Genomic DNA, 9,061 nt, shown 5'->3' on the forward strand with positions numbered 1-9,061 from the left:
ATTTTCATTATAGTTTTTTTTTTCTTTTAAAACTTTAAGAGAATAAGACATGAATATAGAAAAGAATGGGAACAGACATACAAGTATGCAAGGGTATACACTCTTAATGATTATGTCCTCTTGTTCTATTGACCATTTAATCATTATATAATTTCTTATTTATCTCTTAGACTATTTTTTAAAATGGTTATTGTTGTTGTTAAGTGCCATCAAGTCAGTTCCAATTCATAGTGTCCCTGTGTAGGGTTTCTAAGGATCAGCTGATGGGTTTGAACTGCTAACCTTGCAGTTCAAACCGACTTTGCAGTCCAGTGCATTATTCTGCAGCACCACACTAGGACTCTCTTTTTAAACTTAAAGTCTATTTTAAAAGAAATTGATATTGCCACTCTGGTCACTTTTGATTGTTACTAACTTGATGTAGTATTTCAGCCCTTTGATTTTTTTAGGTTACTTTTTTTCTCTGTAACTAAGGTGTATTTCCTGTAGGCAGCATATTGATGGGTCCTGTTTTCTTGTCCTTTATGCTACTCTCTGTCTCTTGACTGGTGTATTTCATCCATTAACATTCAGTGCAATTATCTCTAGGATGAATTGACTGTTGTCACTTTAGTGTGTGTTGTTTCTGTGTTGTTGGTGTCAGTGTTCCACATGCGCTGGGTTCCTCTGGTTTGTGGGTTTTCTTGTCATTTTCATCGTTGTTCTTGTTTTAGAGTGTAATAAATCATCATGATATTCTGCTTTTATTTTTTTGAGTGTATCATTTATTGATTCTTTTGAAGAGTTCTTTTGTTGTTCTGAAGCAGATTAAGTAAAATGAGATATTGCTAGAAGGAATATGGAGTCATTGTAGGGGTTTTTAAAATGTGTAATAAAGATATTAGAGCATGTTTTTATGTTCATGACAATGATCTAGTATAGAGGAAGAAATTAATCTTGCAAGATATAGAGCAGTCAAGTAATAGATCAATGTCCATACAGCTATGTTCTCTTCTATCAATCTTCTCAACAGACACCTGAACGATGTATAACACAAATTTCTTCATGCCATTTTCCTGCTGAAACCTTATTTAATGACTACCCAGTAATTTCATGATGCAATTTAGACTTCTGATATTGATAAATGTGATAATTATACATAGTTGAGCAAATAGTGATAGTCCTTGCCCTAATGGAATTTATAATCTAGTTGGAGACAAAAGCAATCATCAACTGAACAAATAATCTGAAGCACTGCTGCAGGGCAGAGAGTGTGTGTGTATGTATATCTATATCTATATCTATATCTATATTATGATGGTGTTGGATTAGCACTGAACTTGGAACTACAATGTTGGCAGTTCAAACACACCAGCTGCTACTCAGAAACCCTATACAAGATTGCTATAGTCAGAACTGACTAGTTAACACTTAACAACAACATATATACACTATGCATAACAGAAGAAAACACTGCTCAGTCCTGGGTCAACCTCACAACTTTTGTTACTCCTGAGCCCATCACTGCTGCCACTGTGCCAAGCTAGCTCATTGCAGGTCTTTCTCTTTTTCTCCCACCCTCTACTTTGTTGTTGTTGTTGCTAAGTGCCGTTGAATTGATTCCGACCCATAGTGACCCTGTATAGGGTTTCTGAGGAGCAGCTGGTGAGCTTGAACTGCCAACCTTGCAGGACTCCCCTCTACTTTACCATACATGATATCTTTTCCAGTGATTATTTTCTTGATATACACAAACACACACATATGCACAACACAACCCACACAGCACATGACACACACAACAGACACCATACACACACACGCACACACAGAAAACTCACATGTGCACACACACAGCATCTTGTCGTCACCGTCAGAACACAGACACACACACGCACACACCATAGAGTACTAGTGTGGTGCTATAGGATAAACACTAGACTGCAAAGTCATTAGAAGCGAAAAGTTGGCAGTTCAAATTCACCAGCCCCTCCTTGGAAACCGTATACAGGGTTGCTATGAGTCAGACCCGACTTAACGGCAATTAACAACATAAATATATAGTTTAAAATTAGGAAAGTATGTGCCAGGATTGTATTCTTTCACCATACTTATTCAATCTGTATGCTGAACAAATAATCCAAGAAGCTGGATTTTATAAAGAAGAACATGGCATCGGGATTGGAGGAAGACTAATTAAGATGCAATATGCAGATGATACAACCTTGCTTGTTGAAAGCCAAAAGGACTTAAAATACTTACTGATGATGATCAAAGACCCCAGCCTTCTGTCTAGGTGGTACCGCTTTGTAAAGAAAAAAAAAAATCCTCACCACTGGAGCAATAAATGGCATCAAGATAAATGGAGAAAAGTTAGAAGTTGTTGCAAATTTCTTTTTACTTGAAGCAACATCAATATTCATGTAATCAACAGTCAAGTGATCAAGGTTTTATTGCATTGGGTGGTAGTGATGGTGGTGGTGTGTCGTCCAGTCATTTTTGACTCATAGGGAAGCTGCATAGGGTTTCCAAGACTGTAAATCTTTATGGGAGCAGAAAGTCTCATAGTTCTCCAGCAGAACAACTGGTCAATTCAAACTGCTGACCATGAGATTAGCAAGCTGACTTGTAACCACAAGGCTCAGATACACACACACACACACACACACACACACACACAGGCTAATTCGTCAGACTGCAAAGTTATTTGAACTGCAAGGTTGGTGGTTCAAGCTCACCAGCTGCTACTTGGAAACCCTATACAAGGTCACTATGGGTCGGAATTGACTTGATGGCACTTAACAGCAACAACAACACTATATGCGTATATATGTATATATATATACTTATCTAGCTTTGCTTCTCTAAAGAACCCAGTCTAAGACACTACTACTCAGTTATCAATATGGTTAGATTCCAAAGATCAGATGTTGTTGTTGTTGTTGTTGTTAAGTGCTGTTGAGTCGATTCCAACCCATAGCAACCCTGTGTAGGGTTTCCAAGGAGCAGCTGGTGAGCTTGAACCACCAACCTTGAAGTTCAAATGACTTTGCAGTCTGATACATTAGCCCATAGTGCCACACCAAGATCAGATGGTTATGTGAAAATTGATATTGCATGATAATAAAGGACAACCACATCAGATCACAAAATGGATGATGATTACATTATTAATTACATTATTACAAAACTATCAAATTGCATCACTGCATAATTGCCAAATTACAATTTACATAACTACCATAACATTGAGAATTGTGATCCACACAAGTTGACATATAACCTGAACCAGAACAGGCAAAACTACTTGTCACACATCTTAACATTTGTCACTATAAGATGTCTGTTGCTAATGAGCAAACTAGATTGTAGAATTTTTAGTATTGTCATAAGTGTGAAGTGTCAGATAAGGAGACAGTCAGTAATTGAGGAGTCAGTACAAATGCATGGGAGAAGAAAAGATTCCTTGACATAGCTGACTTCAGTGTTTTATTTAAATTGCAAATGCGAAGTTCTTTTAATTTTATGTTTTTTACCTAATTTAGTCCAATTTCATAAATTTCAGTTTAGTTCAAGAAATTTCATAAAACTCAAAATCTTTGAAAATACGTTTGGCAGTATTTCTCAAAATTCAATTTTGATCTTCAATAGTTTTAAGGGAAAAAGTGAATCATAGCCATTTCTAAAATATTGCATTTTAGGATATCCATATAGGATCCTTGTGTGGTGCTGCTGCTTAATGTGCTGCACTGCAAGGTTGGGTTGAATTGCAAGGTTGTCAGTTCAAGCTCACCAGCTGCTCCTTGGAAATCCTATACAGTGTCCCTATGGGTCGGAACCGACACGATGGCACTTAACAACGACAACAACATCTAGGATTATAGAGTCCTGATGTGGCGCTGTAGGATAAGCACTGGACTGCAAGGTCAGTTTGAACTGCAAGGTCAGCAAGACAAATTCACCAGCCGCTTCTAAGAAACCCTGTACAGGGCTGCTATGAGTTGGAACTGACTTGATGGCACTTAACAACAACAACAATGAATAGGACAATACTACCAAGTAGAACAGAAAACTGATGCTCAGTTCTTTTCAAGTCTAAGTCACAGCGGTCTTTCTTAGAACCTTTAATTAAAACCTTTAATCTACTTCTAAGTCTAAATTAGAATCCTGGTATGGTCCTGTGAGTTAATGCGCTGCACTGCAAAGTCAGTTTGAACCGCAAGGTTGGCGGCTCAAGCTCACCAGTTCAAGCTCACCATGCGCTCCTTGGAAACCCTATACAAGGTCGCTATCTGTCGGACCAATTCAACAGCACTTAACAACAATAACAAGTCTAAGTTACATGTAAATTTAATTTAAATGCTATTTCATTTAATCTCTTTACATTAGTACTTATCCATGCATTTATTTCAAGAGAAATGCATGAAGAAAAGCAAAAACAAAAGGAAACCTAAATATTATTTTCAATCTTTAAAAGCTATAAGAAAAACTGTTTTGAAGTTACAAAACATAATGTATTTGGAAACTAATGAATTAAATATACTTCAAGCTTTTTAATTCCCCAAAGTAAAAAAAAGAAAACTCAGGGGACACAAAGTTTTATACATATTTAACTTAGCCTAAATTATACTTAAATTCAACTTAACTATTATGTACACAAATAGTTGTGATTTTTTGTATATACCATTTTGTGCTGTTACTGTTGGACTTTATCCAATAAAATATTAATATTGTAAAGCTTACGAGTCCAGTTATAGCCATGTAGGATACACACTCGACCATAAGGTCAGTGTGAACTGCAAGATTGGCAGTTCAAACTCACCAACCTCTCCTTGGAAACCCTATACAGGGCCACTATGAGTCTGAATCAACTTGACGGCACTTAACAACAACATTGTAATGTTTTGTACTCCTAGGCTCTGTGTACTAGATAAGAATCTGTTTTGAAAGAAAACTACATGTTTGAAAAATAAGTTTCATACTCTAATCATTTTTAGTTTTCATTTACAAGCCCTGAAAATCGAACAAAAAAATAAGTTAATTTGTATGGTACATCATAGAAAATTAAGTTATATTAAATATTCACATATATAAGAGAATGAAAGACAATTTAAACTGCAATACATAGATTTCAATTGTGTGGAAGCACATTTTTCAGGGATAACAAAAGCAGCTCTGACTATCCATATTATACAGTCTTAATTAGTGTTTAAATATGATCTGCATTTATTCTTTAGTATCTAAAATTAATATTTAAATTTTCTCTATACATACAGCATTAGTGACACCTGTAATATGAAAAATGTGAACAGAAGGAACACTTTAAAAATAAATCTGAACCTATAATACCATGGGTATTTTTAAAATGTCAAGGAGTACAGTTAAAATTTAAGAATTTAATACTAACAAGGCATTCATTGTATGCTACACAATAGAACAGATCCAAAGATAAATAAAATCTTCATGGATATAAACAAGTTATTATTTCAGTGTATTTGTATACATTTTTAATTTCTGTAAAACCTCAATTCTCTATCCATAAAAGAGGAGCCATACTACTGTCTTTACAAGACTATTTTGAGATAGAAATAATTTATTTAGAGCATTTTACATACTTATATTAATCTGGTAGGGTTTTATGTCAAAACAATATTTGTGTGTTTGGGTATATATTTATATTTCTCCCACTTACTCAGAGTTGCTTAGATTTATGTAGTCTGAATAATGCACGATGACTCCAGGTGAATCTATTCCATGCTTTCTTAATAAATCTTGCAAGCAAATACTGTGCTGTATTTACCCAGGGGAAACAGCACCTTTTTCTTTGCCTAAAAACTTCATCAGTTCACCTATCTGAGCATGTGTGGATCCGGAAGCAAGACATCTAAGTTTATTTCTGGGGTTAATAGCTCTACCTTTGCATACCAAAGTTGACTTAAGGTAACCTTAACATAGGTATGATTGTTGTTGTTGTTGTTAAGTGCTGTCGAGTCGGTTCCGACGCATAGCGACCCTGTACAGGGTTTCCGAGGGTGTAAATCTTTACAGGAGTAGAAAGCCTGATCTTTCTCCCACGAAGCAGCTGGTAGTTTCGAACCATTGACCTGAAGGTTCACAGCCCAATCCGTAACCACTACGCTAGGTAGGATTAAGCAAGTAGTTAACACACTCAACTGTTAACCAAAGTTTGCAGAGTGTTGAAGAACAAAGATGTCAGCTTGAAGTCTAAGGTGTGCCTATGGTATTTCTAATAACCTCATATGCATGCAAAAGCTGGACAGTGAATAAGGAAGACTGTAGAAGAACTGATGCATTTGAGTTATGGTGTTGAAGGAGAATATTGAAAGTGTCATGGTTTGCCAAAAGAACCAACAGATCTGTGTTGGAAGAAGTGCAGTCAGAATGCTCCTTAGATGCCATGTGTCAGGAGGGACCAGTCAATGGAGAAGGATATCATGTTTGGTAAAGTGGAGGGTCACAGATAAAGAGGAAAACCCCCAGCAATATGGATTGGCAAAATGACAGCATCAACTGTGAGGTTGGCCCAAGACCGGGCAGTGTATCCTTCTGTTGTGCATAGGGTCACTATGAGTTGGTACTGACTCGATGGCACCTAACAACAACAACAACAACAATAAGAGAGACTTGAGAAGATAGACCTCCTAATCTACTTCTGAAAAAATCAGCCACTGATTTTACAGGCCAGTTTTATTTAAGAAACATGGGGTTTCTATTAGTGATAATCAACTCAGCAACTGGTAAACATCGTATAACTTAAGAATGATCTAGATGCATGCTTGACAAACCATTCTTTTATTCTACCAAAGACTAAAGAAGTTTGGTTTCAGGGTTTCAGGGAGCAAGAGTCAAGGAACAACGTTGAGTGTGGTGTGTGAAGAAAAGGACCAGACACCTGAAAGCAGGTAGAGAAGGAAGATTTTTAATCTCAAGGATAAAAAATAAATGTAAAAAAAAATTGGTTGGGCACCAGGATAAAACAGCCCTTGAATAGAAATTCTACCTGAATTAAAAACAATATATCCTAAAGAGAAAGAAGGTAAAAGAGAAGTAAAGGAAAAACATGCCTTTACCAAGGAAGAATTGATCAGAATTAATTTGACAAACAATACTTCTCACTAACCTAGTAAAACACTCTCTTTCAGTTACCGTCTAGGAGATAAAACAGTCTGACTTGCTTATCCCAATTTTTGATAACTGCCACTCAGTTTTAGATAGAGTAAATTTAGTTTCAGCATATTAAAATCTTTTTCTTTATCATTTTGACATAAAAGTAATGAATCAAACAGAAGCAGTTTTGATTAAAAGAATATTGTTTCATGTTAATTAGTTTAATGGATAGCTCTGACCTTTAAATTATAAAACACATACAGGAATCACCTAAATAATAGGTCATCTGACAAACAGAAATTCTACTCCAGCTTGTAACATGGAAACAGCTAACAAACATGCTCTTAATGGCTACCGAAATACTTTATATTATAGAAATAAAACATTTTCTTTTTCTATTAAAATACCAGCCTTTAATTACTTGAAGAGGTAGAAGTAGAAATTTCTTACATATGCATTATAATTGTAAAGTATAAAGACAAAGATATTATTTCCAGTATTTGGCAGAAAGTTTTATTTTCTTGATACATATTTTGTTTATATTTTTATGGGTGGTCTGGGCATACTAGAGTAAGCCCGCTAATGTCAAGTCGATTCATAGAGACCCTATAGATTTAAAAAGAGTTGCCCCATAGGGTTTTCAAGGCTTTAAATTGTCACAAAAGCAGACTGCCCCATCATTCTCCCATGGAGAGGTTGGTGGGTTTACTTCATTAATCTTTTGATTAGAAACTGAGTGTGTTTACCACTGTACTATCAGGGCTGTATGTATCACCCAGGTTGTTTACGATCAAGAGTTTATGTATTGGTGTCAGCTGCCGCGACTCTCTGGTCTACAGCGCACAGCCATGGTGTCTGGGCGATCCATCCGCAGCGGTTAAGGTCACGATGACAGATTACCGTGAGGAATAGCGTAATAAGCTAGAGGCTATGGAGTCCATCTACCCTGAGTCTTTCACAGTATTATCAGAAACTCCATCCAGTTTCACCATTGCTGTGACATCTGAGGCTGGGGGAAATGGCGAAATTGTTCAGACTATGCTCAAGTTTCCGTACAGTGAAAAATACCCAGATGACGCTCTCCTTTATGAAATACTATCCCAGGAAAATCTATCAGAGAAAGATGTTTCAAACATTTTAAATTTATTAGCATTACAGGCAGAAGAAATCCTTGGTATGGTAATGATCTTTACCTTAGTATCAGCTGTGCAAGAAAAATTAAATGATATAGTAGATCAAATAAAAACCAGAAGAAAGGAAGAAACGAAGCAAAAAGAAAAAAGAAGCAGAAGCTGAAAAGCAACAGTTTCATGGCACTCCTGTTACAATTGAGAATTTAATTTGGAAAGCCTAGTTGGATGCAAAACTGTTGGAGATTAAAAAGAAACAATGAAAGAAGAGGAACAAGCAAGAAAAAGTAAATTAAGTGGGAAACAGCTGTTTGAAACAGATCATAATCTTGACACAGTTGATATTCAATACTTTGGTATTTGATATTTCAATACTTGGAGGATGCTGGAAATAACGTGGAAATGGATATGTCTTTGTTCTAGGAAATGGATGAATGGAACTGGAAGACAATGAGGATGACTCCAGTTACAATCCTGCTGACCCACAGAGGGACTCCACCGACTAGACTAACGGACTGACTGACCTGGTGGCAGAGATGCGCCACTGCCACAGCATCTGGGGCTATGATGAGAGGGCGTTGATTTTCCTTTATTTTTGTCTAAGAAAAAAATAATTCTCAGAAGAATATTCTTCTGATGTTAACTTTCCTCATTGAACTTAATAAACTGACCTTACAATTTCAAATATAAATTGTTAATTCCTCTTTAACATTTTTTCCTAAAAAGATAGTGATCTCTTTAGGAAAAAATGTTAAAGAGAATTGCCAGTTATCAAGGTGTTCTTCACTGTTAAGTATTATCATTTTTCTCCAGAATAATATGGA

At 36.1% G+C, this 9,061-nt stretch overlaps 1 pseudogene; it reads left to right on the forward strand.

The window, feature by feature from the left end:
• Positions 1–7,995: 7,995 nt before the first annotated feature.
• On the forward strand, positions 7,996–8,743 carry LOC102827781 (annotated as a pseudogene).
• Positions 8,744–9,061: the final 318 nt, after the last annotated feature.

This window comes from Chrysochloris asiatica, unplaced genomic scaffold (assembly GCF_000296735.1).
Source record: "Chrysochloris asiatica unplaced genomic scaffold, ChrAsi1.0 scaffold00063, whole genome shotgun sequence".
NCBI classification, from domain to species: Eukaryota; Metazoa; Chordata; class Mammalia; order Afrosoricida; family Chrysochloridae; genus Chrysochloris; species Chrysochloris asiatica.